General features: G+C 35.9%; 1 long non-coding RNA gene across 2 annotated transcripts; it reads left to right on the top strand.

Moving 5' to 3' along the window:
• Positions 1 to 12200: 12200 nt before the first annotated feature.
• Positions 12201 to 13742, top strand: LOC147514649 (uncharacterized). 2 transcript variants are annotated; one of them, XR_015213249.1, is made up of 3 exons: positions 12201 to 12374; positions 12459 to 12559; positions 13673 to 13742. It is a non-coding gene; the product is annotated as an uncharacterized LOC147514649 (long non-coding RNA). The 2 variants fall into 2 exon arrangements; XR_015213248.1 differs by lacking the exon at positions 13673 to 13742 and adding an exon at positions 13279 to 13385 and having other exon boundaries at positions 12202 to 12374.
• The last annotated feature ends 294 nt before the right edge of the window (positions 13743 to 14036 follow it).

Below are 14036 nucleotides of genomic sequence, written 5' to 3' on the forward strand. Positions count from 1 at the left end.
AAAAGAGATGGGTTTGTGGGTGGAGAGAGAGAGAGTTAGGGTTTAGTGGACAAGGAGAGGGGAGGAAGGAGGGAGAGGGAGCTAGAAAGAGAGGGATAGGTGAGGACAGACATACAGAAATCAACCAACTTAGTTTTTGTGCAAGATATCCCCCCTCTTTCAAGCCAGATTGATTGTTCTTCAGCCACTTAAATATGAATAGTATAATTTTGTATTTATGGTGGCAATTTTAGGGGCATTAGAGCATCTATAGGTGGTAGGGGTGGAATTTGCCCTAACAACCCTAACCCGACCCTGACCGACTCGATCCTAAGTCCTATAAAGCCTTTACAACTAAAGCCCTCACAGAGTTTAGGGTAGGACTGGCCCGGCCCTAATGCCTTATAGGGCAAGATTAGGGCTAAGGTTCTAAAACATAGGCCCGACCCTAATTCAACCCTCATTAGCCCGACCCTAACTAAGTCCTAGTTATAGTTTCACACTTTCACTATAAAAACACATACCATAATTGTCCAACTCTTTACTAAATATTTTCAATTAAAATAGCATTGTCATTTATAATTTATCACTTACACCCAAAAATACTTCCAATAACTTGTCATATATAACAAAAACTTGTCAACCTAGCAACCATGAAGAACAATGAGCACTAGGCTAAACTGATATAGTAAAAAAAATAAAATATATAGGCGCGGCCCTAAAGTCTTTAAAGAGGGCTTAGGGTAGGGTCAAGACTTGAGATTTAAACTTATAACCCGGCCCGACCCAACCCAATGCTGACTTTAGGGCCGGGCCGACCCGACCTTAATATTTGAAGGGCTTTAAATATTTAGGGTCGGGCTATCCCGACCTGGCCCATTGCCCACCCCTACTAGGTGGTGGTAATATCACCTGCAAATTTGAATAAAGTATCCTCAAATTTTTTTTACCAACTCTAGGTGGTCGCAAATATTGGACACAAATTTGATAGTAGGGTATACCATGCGCGTCATTGGTAATGTCGTGCATCAGTACCACTGTCGCGCGCCATTGGTACCGTCGTGCGCCATTACCAATGTCGCGTGCTATCGAGAAAAAAGACGCAAATTTCACAAATTGCTTCATTTTCACCCCACACTCCAAAACTATCTCTACAACCATTTCATTTTACCATTACTTCTTCTTCATCATTATTGCAAAAAACTAGCCAACATACCAACGTTGGCAATCAACTTAATAATCATGTTATTTTGATACACTCGATCAAGAGAGGTGCCAAATTTGCACCTCAAGGAAACACTTTGCTTTATCATGCAAGTATTTGAATGTAAGGTGTCCTAAAGCATCACATTGTCAAGGTTATATGCTCATATATAGAAGCTGTAACGAATATGGTAAAGAAGTCAAAATTTTGAAATGCATGTATGATATATGCCCTAGTATAGAGTATATATATGGAGACAGTTTGTTGATATACACGTGTTGTGACAAGGATGATCATTGGCATAGGTATTGCCCCTATGCACATATATCATGCCCAAATGGTTATGATGGTGTTAGAGAACTGAAAAAGTGCGCAAACCTTAAAGGAAAATATCTTGATCTATTGAAATGCTTAATGCGTGGAAAATGTGAGTGGTTGGGTGTTGTAATGGAAAAGATTAAGAGTGGTTAATCATTTTATTTTCTATGACTATGTAACGAAATATATATTTTTAATATGAATGAACTCTTATTTTCTATAAATATATGTTAGTTTAAATTTAGATATTCTTAATCATCAATAAACAATATTAATGAATTTTATATATATATATATATATATATATATATATATATATATATATATATATATATATATATATATATATATATATATTGTTTATTGATGATTAAGAATATTGTTTATTGATGATTAAGAAGAAACATGCATCTACTATATTGTTTATTGATGATTAAGAATATTGTTTATTGATGATTAAGAAGAAACATGCATCTACGAAATTAAATTAAATTACAACAATCAACGTCAGTCACCTCTAATGCTCCATAGATGCTCAACAAAGTTGTTTTTAAGTCTATCATGCATAGTCTCTGATTGAACTCGTAAAGTCTCCTCAATGTAGTGTTCTCGAGTAGGTGGGATATGTGGTTGCCCTTATAGATAAGAAATGTACCTCCTCATTTCATAATTTTTATTCTCAGCTCCAATTATCATATTGTACAATATGATACATGCTCTGATAACGTACAGTACCAATTGTCTCCACATATCATAATTTGCAATTTTTTACCAAAATCCCAAATTTAGATTGCAAAACCCCAAAAACTTTTTCAATATATTTTCTTACAACTTCATGCATCGTTGCCAACCATTTTGTCTTTAGAACATTAGGTTTTGAAATTGTTTGTATAAATGTCACATAGTCATGATAGATACCATCAGCTAAATAATAACTCATATTGAAGTTATGATGATTTACATCAAAATAAACAGGTGGGGAAGTACCATTGATCACGTGCTCAAATATTGGCGAGTTGTCCAACACGTTGATGTCATTGTGTGACCCTGACATCCCAAAGAAAGAATGTCATATCCACATGTCTTCGGTTGCAACAGCTTCGAGAATAACATATGGTTTTCCATAACGACCACTGTAAGCACCTTGCCATCCAGTTGGACAATTATGTCATTTCCAATGCATGCAATCAATGCTTCCCAATATACTCGCCCATCCACGTTTGGCAGAATGTGCAAGCAAGCGTTATGTATCTGCAATATTTGGCTTTCGCAAGTAGATTGAATCGTACAATTTGATAATTGCATCACAGAAAATGCCTCAACGCCTAGTTTCTAGATTTCTCATAAATGTATAATTGATCGTAAATTTGATCAACCACTGTACCATAACCAAGAATACACAAATATGCAGCCACCTTGATCAAATGATCTATTACAGGTTTACCAGCATTGTTAAATTTAGGCTGAAAATACTTAAAATGAGTCTGAATATCGTTGAAGATGGGAAGGAATAAAGATGTTTTCATACGAAAGCGCCGTTTGAAATCCTCTTTCGGAAAAATAGGACAATCGACGAAGTAGTTGGCCTTAGATTTCTAAAGTCAAAGCATAGTTTATATGTTTCACTTTTCGACCCTTATTTGAACCACCATATGGTGTCTTCGGATAATATACTTGTGTTTGTGCAAGTATATCCAAATTGTGCTTCATAAGGGGAATGAAATTAACAAATTTCTCATCAAGACTATCTACCGAGTCTTCCACCGGAGAAGATGAAGAAGAAGACAAAGATAAAGACTGAAGAAGAAAATCTCATACACTTCGTGATCCATTTTTTAGCATTGTGTGTGTATTGTTTGTTGATGATTGATGTGAAATGGTTAAGTTGTTTGATTAGAATGTTTGGGTTGAGTGTACGTAAAATAAATAAGGAAATGAGTGTAGATATATGGATGTAGAATTCCAACATTTTTTTGCCTCTTTTTTTCCTGTTGGAGCACGCGACAGTGATAGTGTCGTACGGTAGTAGGAATGTCGCGCGACATTAGTAATGACGCGGTGTGCTGGTCAAAGTCAACAAAAATTTTGGGGCGACATTAGTAGTGGCACGTGACATTACCACTGTCACGCTACATCCGCATCCGAAATCCCAAATTTGCTTCCACGGATGCGGCTAGACAGGTGATACAACCGAATTTGCTTTCACCTAGAGTTGGTTTTCCGCAAAATTCCGAGACTTGGAAGCAAATTTGGAGAAATTTGGAGGTGATACTACCTCCTAGAGATGCTCTTACATTTTTTTTTAATTAATTTTTAATATATACAAACAGAATCATCAAACATACTAGAATGGTGCACGTGCTACGCATGAATTTATACATGCATGGGACCTTACAAATTATAAGTTTTTGATTATTGGACAGACACGCTTTTATGGCTTGTGGCCCCGAATGAAAACAAAATTTTAGATTGGACAAAAAAACAAAATGTTAGAACAGATACGGCTAACGCACAGATGTAGCAAAGAGAACACGTGTCGCAGAAATAGGATGTGTTAGAACATACATAACATAACATACTCATATGGCTAGCTAGGTCACGCCACTTATAAGTAGTAGAGATATAAGATAAGAACACTAGAAAAAACCAAATTGTACAACAAATCCATATCAAATAAAAAAGTCTCACACCAATTACCAGTCTCTTTACACGTAAACAACTTGGTTTGTAACAAAGTATTTCAAAATATAGTAGTTGATAAACAATCCTTTAAGGTTTTGTTATTTTGAGTCCAAAGTCCGTAAACGTCCGATTAGTCAAGTTACCTTACTCACATGGGTTGGCAGCATAGATCGAGTAAGGGATCGTCCAAACCTTAGGACTAGGCAAGGTTCACAACTGAAATTACAACTTCAAGGGAATTAGTGAGTAGGATTTTAGCTTATTTCTTATGTTGCTCAATTAAAACTTGGAATGCAAGTTAATGTAAAATTATAACGACTGCTTTCTAAGTAAACTAAATAGAGAGAGAGATACAGAAAGAGGGTTAATCGTAATCATATAAGGTCAGTTACAAAAGTTAGAGTACCTTATCGCTACAGCTCTAATCCATCTCAAGTTCATAGACAAACCCAAAGCAACATCGAGTAACAATCCCTAGTGAGATGCACTCATCTCTGAGTTTATCTCACTAGCATGAGGAGTTGAATTAACATTCCATATCTGGAATATCACTTCAACTCCTGGTTTAATTTTACACCAGCTGGACAAACCAGAGAGTTAACAACCACCATAGGGTCTCGCACGAGACTAGACCTAGTGTAAAATGGGTTTCACACGAGACTGTTATGGAGTGTTAACACTAGGGGTGTGCATAAAACCGCCAAAACCGACTGAACCGACCGACCTGAACCAAACCGAGCGGTTTTGGTTTAGTTTTTCATAAAACCAGTTTGGTTCGGTTTGAAAAGTTTAGTAACTGATTGGGTCGGTTCAGATTTCGGTTTTCAATAATTTAAACCCGCAATATCCGATCCGAACTGCTTTAGTTAGGGTTTATAAATACTTACGGTTTTCGACCATTATATTAGATGTTAAGAATACCCTTTAACCGTTAGATCTTGGAATAAAATATAATTGGAATCCTTACCTTTTCAAATCTCATTCTCAACCGTCCTAACTCTCCTCCCTCCTAACTACTCTACCAAAATCAAAAAAAAAAAAAAAAAAAAAACTGCTTCCCCTAATTGGTTTCTACTCGTTTGTTATCACCTAATAATTTCTCCATTCAAATCTCTCTCTCTTTCTAAATTGGAACCATAAACATTGAAGTGTTAAAATCAAAGAAGAAAGAAGATGGGCAATAAACATCATTTGTTTTTTGAATTTCTTTTTTTGTTTTGATGTTTCTATTTGAAATTGACATGGATTTGAGAAACCGGCCGATCCGAACCGAAATTTCGAATCGGTTTTGGATCGGTTTCAATTCTTCTCGGTTCGGATTCGGTTTGCTTGACTGTGGAACCGACCAGGTCGGTTCGGTGGTCGGTTTCTGGTCAAACCCGACCCGAACCGACATGTGCGCACCTCTAGCTAGTCAGCACTCCAAACTTGGTCAAACTCTGTCATTTTGGGACCGAATGAATAATCTAAACCTATTTCCTAAGTAGTAATTCTGGAACACTAAAATATAACATGATCCTCACATGAGCATCATTAACCTCCCAGGGGAGGGTTTTAGCTCATGGTCCTTGGATGGATTGATTGTCTTGCATGTATGAAATGAAAAGTAAAAAGAAGTAAATGAAGATCTGGAATTTAACTTGAAGAAAATAGATTTTATTTGAAGTTCAAGATCTCCTGTACCAACCTAATACAAGCTTCAAAGAAAGGAAAATACTACGTATGAAATGTAAATACAAAACTGGAAAATGCAAGAAGTCCAGCTTCCCCGCTTCTTTCATCCAAAATATATATCCCCTCTTAGAATCTCACGTGAAGACTTAACATTTATAAGTTTTGTCTTTTCCTTAATTGCAAAAATCCAAACTTTTTATTAACAAAGTTTGTCTTTTTCTTTTTTCACCAGTCTAGTCATGTATTTATGGTTTTGTCTTTTCTTATTTGCAAGGTGTCACACAAGTGTCCATTACTTGCCACTTGTTTATGCATGATGACTCATCATTTTTTGTAGACCCGCAAAGTGGGACGTACTGTGTCTAGTGGCAGCCCAAATTTTGGCATTTTTACAACTTTCTGTCTTTGCGTAGAGCTCGTCACCCTGGTTGTTTTGAAAGTTCACTTGCCGAAATCAGCGTCTAGGTTTGAAAGATGTGAGCTTCGAAAGTTTGCTACTTCTTTACACGTTGACCTGTTCTGCACTGGTTTTGTCCATTTGGAATCTTTGGCTCTAGTCAGGCAGCTGTTGGGCTTCACTGAGGCTGAGTGGGAAGACTTCAAGTATGCACAATATTCCCGTTCTTTGATACAGGTTTTATCATTATATTCACGTTAATTGTGAAAATCTGCAAAAATACGAAAATATAATTATTTCATGATTATTAAACACATAATTTACCAAAACGCTATATCTCTACGGGTTTAGTATTACAGTTTTGGGTGTTTATCACACTACCCCCAAACAACACTTTGCTTGTCCTCAAGCAAATAAGAGACATAAAAACGATAAGTGCCCAAAAATGTGTTGTCCTAAACTAAGTTTCATTTCGCAGAGTGCAGTTGCATTGATCGTATGCAACAAGACCTTAAACCACTAGAAATTCCCTAGTGGACGAGTTATAGCCTTATGAGAGTTTTCCCGAGAAGATACTCACAAACTTCATCTATACTACAACGACTCAGTAACAAAGGCTTGTTCCCGTAATTACTCTCATATATCTATACATCTCACTAGCGAGGGAAACAAGGATTAATTCTTTTGAAATTCAAGTTAATATACATACAATAATCAAAACATCTACATATGAACATGCATGCAGTGATCTTTACAATGAAATATACGAGCAGGGCCGTTTTTGGATCCTTCGGATAACGTCCTTAAGTAAGTTCTCACAGGTATGTGTCGAAACACAAATTCTCTCATATTTTTTTTTCACTCAAGTTTTGCTAACTCCAATGTGCAGTAGGAACACGTTTCCTCACATACTCACTGACAATAAGAGGAGCTGAGGTCGAGAATTCACATCTACTACTTATTATCACACCATCCTACTCCTAATTGAGCTAGAGTATTATGGGACTTAGGTGGTAGTGTAGAACAAAATGGAATGGAAAATTTAAAAATAATAAGTATGAGAGAATAAGGTATTCGAGATATTTTCACTAGAGAAATCCTTATTTTCTTTCCTACTTCTAACATGAGTTTCCATACTTAGCTTTTTTAGACTTTTGTATTCCCTTTTGATTTGATTTTGGGGAAATTCTAACCTTGACTTTTCTTTTGATTTTTGAAAACATATTTCTATTTTTCTTTTTCTTTTCTTCTGAAGTAGGTAACTGATTTTGATTTGTGACAAGTTTTTCTCTTTATTTTCCCACACTTCATCCAATTTCTCATACTCATCATCTCAGTGGGCTTATTTATTTGTGGTTAATAGATGGGTAAATATTTTTTTGGTGAAAATGGAAGGGTTAATGAAAGGTTCAGTGGGGTGACTAGCGGTAAAAATTGTACATGTATGAATTTTTGGCTATATCGATCCAAATAAGTCTTAAATTCTCACCTAGGATTCAGGTAGTGATCAAGTAAGTAGACGCGTGAACTTCTATATTCGGAAAAACTACTCATCTGTGTCATTACTCATATATTACACATTTTGAGGCTTTTTGGTTAGATTCTCACAGAATATAAAAATTAAGTTGTCTAATCGTGGGTCCCAGAAAGTTACTGTTATGTACATTTAAGAATGCGAAACCTGGCATCCCGCAACTTCACCTATTAGAATTAAATGACCAAATTAACTCTTGAGCTCATGAATTAATTGGAAGTTAGTTGACCAGGTCCAGAGATTCCAAAACAATACTGAGAATAGAACTGGATTGGGCCTGAAAAATAGAGTGCTGATACTCCAGGAAAGTCTCGCGCGCTACCCCGGAAAGTTTTTGGGAGATTGGTTGATCGATCTTGAGACTTCAACTTCTTACAGTATTCTTAGAATGTGCTAAGGATGATAATCCCGATCTAGTTCACAGATACCTGTAAGTAGAAAAATAAAAGTTGGTACAAGCAGGTAAAAGAAACGTTAGTATCACAAAAATAAATGAAAATCGAAAAGATAAGGGGGTAGGAGAGGGGGGTTGTCCAAAGATGTATTCCAGTTGTTATGTTTAATGTCCGGAGTCTTTAGACCTACAGCGGCGCCATTTGATAAACAATGCTTTAGGGCTTTGTTCTTTTGAGTCCAAAGTCCGTAAACGTCCGATTAGTCAAGTTACCTTACTCACGTGGGTTGGTAGCATAGATCGAGTAAGAGATCGTCCAAACCTTTGGACTAGGCAAGGTTCGCAACTGAAATTATAGCTTCAAGAGAATTAGTGAGTAGGATTTTAGGTTATTTCTTATGTTGCTCAATTAAAACTTGGAATGCAAGTTAACGTAAATTACAACGATTGCTTTCTAAGTAAACTAAATAGAGAGAGAGATACAAGAACAGGGTTAATCATAATCATGCAAGGTCAGTTACAAAAGTTATAGTACCTTATTACTACTGCTATAATCTGTCTCAAGTTCATAGACAAATCTAAAACGACATCAAGTAACGATCCCTAGTGAGATGCACTCATCTATGAGTTTATCTCACTAGCATGAGGAGTTGAATTAACATTCCATCTCTGGAATATCACTTCAGCTCCTGGTTTGATTTTACACCAGCTGGACAAACCAAAGGGCTAACAGCCACCATAGGGTCTCGCACAAGACTAGACCTAGTGTAAACTAGGTCTCGCATGAGACTGTTTTGGAGTGTCAACACTCCAAACTTGGTCAGACTCCCTCATTTTGGGACCGGATGTATAATCTAAACTTATTTCCTAAGTAGTGATTCTGGAACACTAAAATGTAACCTGATCCTCACATAAGCATCATTAACCCTCCCATTAGGAGGGTTTTAGCTCATGGTCCTTGGATGGATTGATTGTCTTGCATGTATGAAATGAAAAGTAAAAATAAGTAAATGAATAACTGGAATTTAACTTGAAGAAAATATATTTTATTTGAAGTTCAAGACTTCCTGTACAACCTAATACAAACTTCAAAGAAAGGAAAATACTACGTATGAAATGTAAATACAAAACTGGAAAATGCAAGAAGTCCAGCTTCCCCCCTTCTTTCATCCAAAATATATATCCCCTTTTGGAATCTCACGTGAAGGCTTAACATTTATAAGTTTTGTCTTTTCCTTATTTGCAAAAATCCAAACTTTTTATTAACAAAGTTTGTCTTTTCTTATTTGCAAGGTGTCACACAAGTGTCAATCACTTGCCACTTCTCTATGCATGATGACTCATCATTTCTTGTGGGTCCACGTGTTGTGTCTAGTGGTGATTCGAATTTTGGTGTTTTTATAATTTTGCGTAGAGCTCGTCGCCCTGGTTATTTTGGCAGTTCACTTGTCGAAATCGGCGTCTAGGTTTGAAAGATGTGAGCTTCAGAAGTTTGCTACTTCTTTACATGTGGACCCGTTCTGCACTGGTTTTGTCCCTTTGGAATCTTCGGCTCTAGTCAGGCAGTTGTTGGGCTTCACTGGGGCTGAGTGGGAAGACTTCAAGTATGCACAGTATTCCCGTACTTTGATGCAGGTTTTATCATCATATTCATGTTAATTGCGAAAATCTGCAAAAGTACAAAAATATAATTATTTCATGATTATTAAACACATAATTTACCAAAACGCTTTGTCTCTACGGGGTTTAGTATTACAGTTTTGGGTAGGGGTATTTGGCCCTCAGGGCCTCAACCTGCCCCGACCCGACCCGTCCCTCAAAATTGCATGTTCAATCCCTCAAAAGTTAGCCTTCACAAATTTGAGGGCCGGCCCTCATTAAGCCCTCACTTGACCCTCATACGTTTTCTTATTATTTTACATTATACTTATGTATTATACTCTAATAATCTAAGTTGTATAAAAAAAAAATCACTAAATTAGTTTTCAATATAGGATAGATTAGAACATAACATAACATATATAGTTTTTGCAATTGATTGAATGATAGGTATATAAGTCATACATAAAAGCAAATCCAAAAATGTAGATGTTTTAAGAATATCATCTCTTCCACCATCTATATATATATATTTTTAACGACATAGGAATTAGTTTTATATACTTAGTTAAAATTGATATACATAATCAAAGTATGATAAAAATAAATAAAAAAATCACAAAAAAAAAAATGTAAACTAGTAAAGTATAATTAGATCGGTCCCGACCTGGCCCTCATTTGGCCCTAAAAAATGAGGGTCGAGGGGCGAGTTAAGGGCTTGAGTTTTCATGTTTGACCCTACTAGACCTAGCCCTCAATACAAAATAGGGGTGAGCTAACATGTCCCTCAATCATGAGAGCTTTTATGGTTTGAGAGCCATGCTAGTCTGGCCCGACCCTTTTATCACCCCTACTCCCAATCGTATATGGGCAGGGACGGGGATTGGCCTGAGGTCCCCTACCCTCCCCGATTAAGTATTTAGTATATATATTATGTATATTTATAAAAATGTTGTAAGAGTATAAATTAATCTCAATGCCTTGTTCTTGAAACCATATTAATCTTTCTACTAGGATGATGCAAAATTCAATAAATTCTTTAATATATTGATGAAAAATAGTTTAGTTAGATGAGAACAAATATAATAAATTTTATTATTTGGTTGGTTAATGGGGGTGGGGAGGATATGGGGAACCCGGTACCCTAGTGGGCGGGTGTGGGGAATCCCCCCGGCTAGAGCTGACAATGGATTGGATCGGTCAGGATATAAGAGAATCTAAAACCATTATATTTCTCAACAATACAAATCCAGAACCGGACTAGACCCGATTAGATTCTTGAGTTAGAGAACCAGATCCGAACCGAAAACTTTTTCTTGATTCTAGATCTGATCCATTCCGAACCAACAACCTTAATTTTGACCGGGTGGACTGGGTCTTTTTGTAATTGGATCTTAATTTTCGTTATACAAACATTAAATATATATAATTTTATTTTTGCAAAATATAAATAATATACATTAATCCAAAATACATACACATTATTTAAAAAAGATAAGTCATTACAAGAGCTTACAACCTTGAGTTATATCAACTCTTGTTTATTATTTTTTCTAACGGTGCACATCACAAAAACCTATTAAAAAAGCTTATTACGAACAAAAAAAAAATTGTTACTGGGAAGCATGCATCTCTTATTCATTTGCTGAATCTTTATATGGAGGAGGAAAATTAGGATTTTGGAACAATAAGGTCCAAAATTTCAACCGGATCGGGACCATAACGGTTCGATACACGTACACTTAATCCATAACCAATCCAATAAGAGTCCGGTTCTATTTTGAGGACCTAAAACCGGTCCAAAATGGTAACTATACCTATCCCAGACCCGTTTTGATTGGTTCGGATTGGATCAGGTATCAATTCTTACCCGACCCATTGACAACCCTACCCCTCGACTGCCATTCAAGTGGGGATAAGGCAGGTATGGAGAATGAAATTGAAGTCGGGGATGGGGATGGGAAACCCGCCCCATTTACATCCCTAAACGAGATGCGACTTCGCCCAAACTTGGAATTCCTAACTAGTTTAGTTGCTACTTTTAGAATAACATCCAAAGTGCTCCTTCCAAAAATATCAGGTTATTAAGACACGACAATTCTAGCTAAGTCAACTAAAAGCATATTAACACATAAAAGAATAGCAATAGGCAGTCGATCCTCGATACCACAGTGAGATGACTCCTCATTACACTACACCATAACAAGGATTTTCTAACAATTGCAATTTCACGTTTGTAACACATATACATCCGTTAGTAAATTAATAACGGTTAGTATTCCGTTACAAAGTTATTTAACCGTTACTGAATTACCGGGATTATTTTGTGACGTTTATCCAGATATTAACTAACGGATAGTCAACTGTGACCAATGCTAAAATGAAATAGAGAAAGTGAGACCAATTAACCAAAAAAAAAAACAAAAGAAAAAGGCTAAAGTTTAAGCGGGGATTATTTCACCTCGCGCTTATCAGGTGAAGTGGTCAACATAGCCATGAGTCAGAGTATGAAAAGAGTGAGCAAAAGGGGGAGAAGGGGTGAAGTGTTGGCGCTGCTGGTTCTTGCTGCCGCCTCTACCAAGAGCCAGATAAGGTATTTCTTCTTCCTTTTCGTCTCTATCTTTCTCAATTTTAATTCATTACTGATGATAATTTGTTTATTGGTCGATCTTCTAAGGGTTTTCAAGTTAGTTGCTTTGGTACCCAAAGGACAAACCTTTCTTCATTATTCCAACGCAAAATCTCCCGATCTAGAGAAGAAAGCTTACTTTAAGTAAGGTAACAAGTAATTTGGGTTTTCAATTTTTTGAAAATTGGGTTTTCACTAATCGTAAAAGTGTGTTATCTGTTCATTTTCATTAGTTATTTGTTGTGGTTGTTTAACTTAAATTTCGGTTATTTATTATAAACTGTGACATTGTTAACCTCGAAATTTTGTTACTTTTTTTACTTACTTGTTACCTATATTGATTAGTTTGTTTGATTACTTATTGAAAGATTGAAGCTTAGTTAGTTTATACTATGATCTTTGATGTTTTTTTGTGAATTTGATGCTTTTGGGAGAGAAATTAGTTTAATTTTGAGGTTAATTTCACTGAATTTAGCTCGGGGTCATGCAGTTTTTGCGATTTTAGAATTGAAAAAATTATCAACAAAAACACAGTGACCTAAACTAGAATGCAATCTCGATATTGTGTTATCATTGTTTTACGTGTCTTAGTTTCCATATTATATGGTCATCAACTCATCATAGCTAATAAGTAACACGCAACAAGTAATTATAAATTACTAACCCGGGCTTAAACAAGAACAAACAAATTACAAAATAAAAGTGGGCTTTATCCAATGTTTTTGATACATGATAATGTATAAAAAAATTTAATAGAGAAATTGATAATTGTTATTGTGCTTTTCAATGTTTGATTTTCTGGTTTTAATGGTAGGATTAGTTTTCCATGAGGTGACTTGTGGTTTATTCTTCCATTCATGTTTATTAGATAATGAAGATGCTAGGTGTCCTTGGACTAAGGTCACCTGTTCAAATATTTTGGTAAGTTCGGAATAATGAACAATAGCTTACACCCCACTACACGCGGTTAGTTGATAAATTTGTTTTGGGGTATTAGTAGAAAAAATAACAATAATGAGGAAAGGGAGAGGGGGGGGGGGGTGTGCTTAGTAGGAATCAGCCCCAACTTCATTCAAGTATCTTGCCACTTTTGTTTTCCATGGTCAGGTAAGTATGAGGTAAATCTAAGCTTGGACACTTTAGACCCTATTTAAATTTAAACATGAGTGTTGCAGCCAATATAGTTTTGGAGGAATTCCATTTCTCTTCTTGGGCACCAATCAAATTATATTTATTATTATTATTTTGTTGTACATATTTAGTGGTATGGCATTTGCAAGCTTAAGTTCAGAAACTAGCTTAGGCGTTAAAGTCACGGAAGGGAATGGGAAATTGCCCAAGGTGGTTTTGAGCTTTGTTGATGGAAGGTAATTATTAACTTATTGATCTTTGGGTATTTTAATGCTTATATATGTGGGGAGGCTGATTATATATGGGTATTTTTTTATTTATTAAAAAAAAAAAAAAAAAAAAAAAGATCTTTGGTGTTGAGTTTTGACATTTGTCTTTATATTGCATTGAATTAAGTGTTTTGCACTATACTTATCGATCCATTAAATCCCAAACTGAAGAAATGCAATTAACCCAACTAATGTCTTGGGTGAGGGATGGGGTCAATGTTTTTGT

Source organism: Coptis chinensis, chromosome 2 (assembly GCF_015680905.1).
Source record: "Coptis chinensis isolate HL-2020 chromosome 2, ASM1568090v1, whole genome shotgun sequence".
Lineage (NCBI taxonomy): Eukaryota > Viridiplantae > Streptophyta > Magnoliopsida > Ranunculales > Ranunculaceae > Coptis > Coptis chinensis.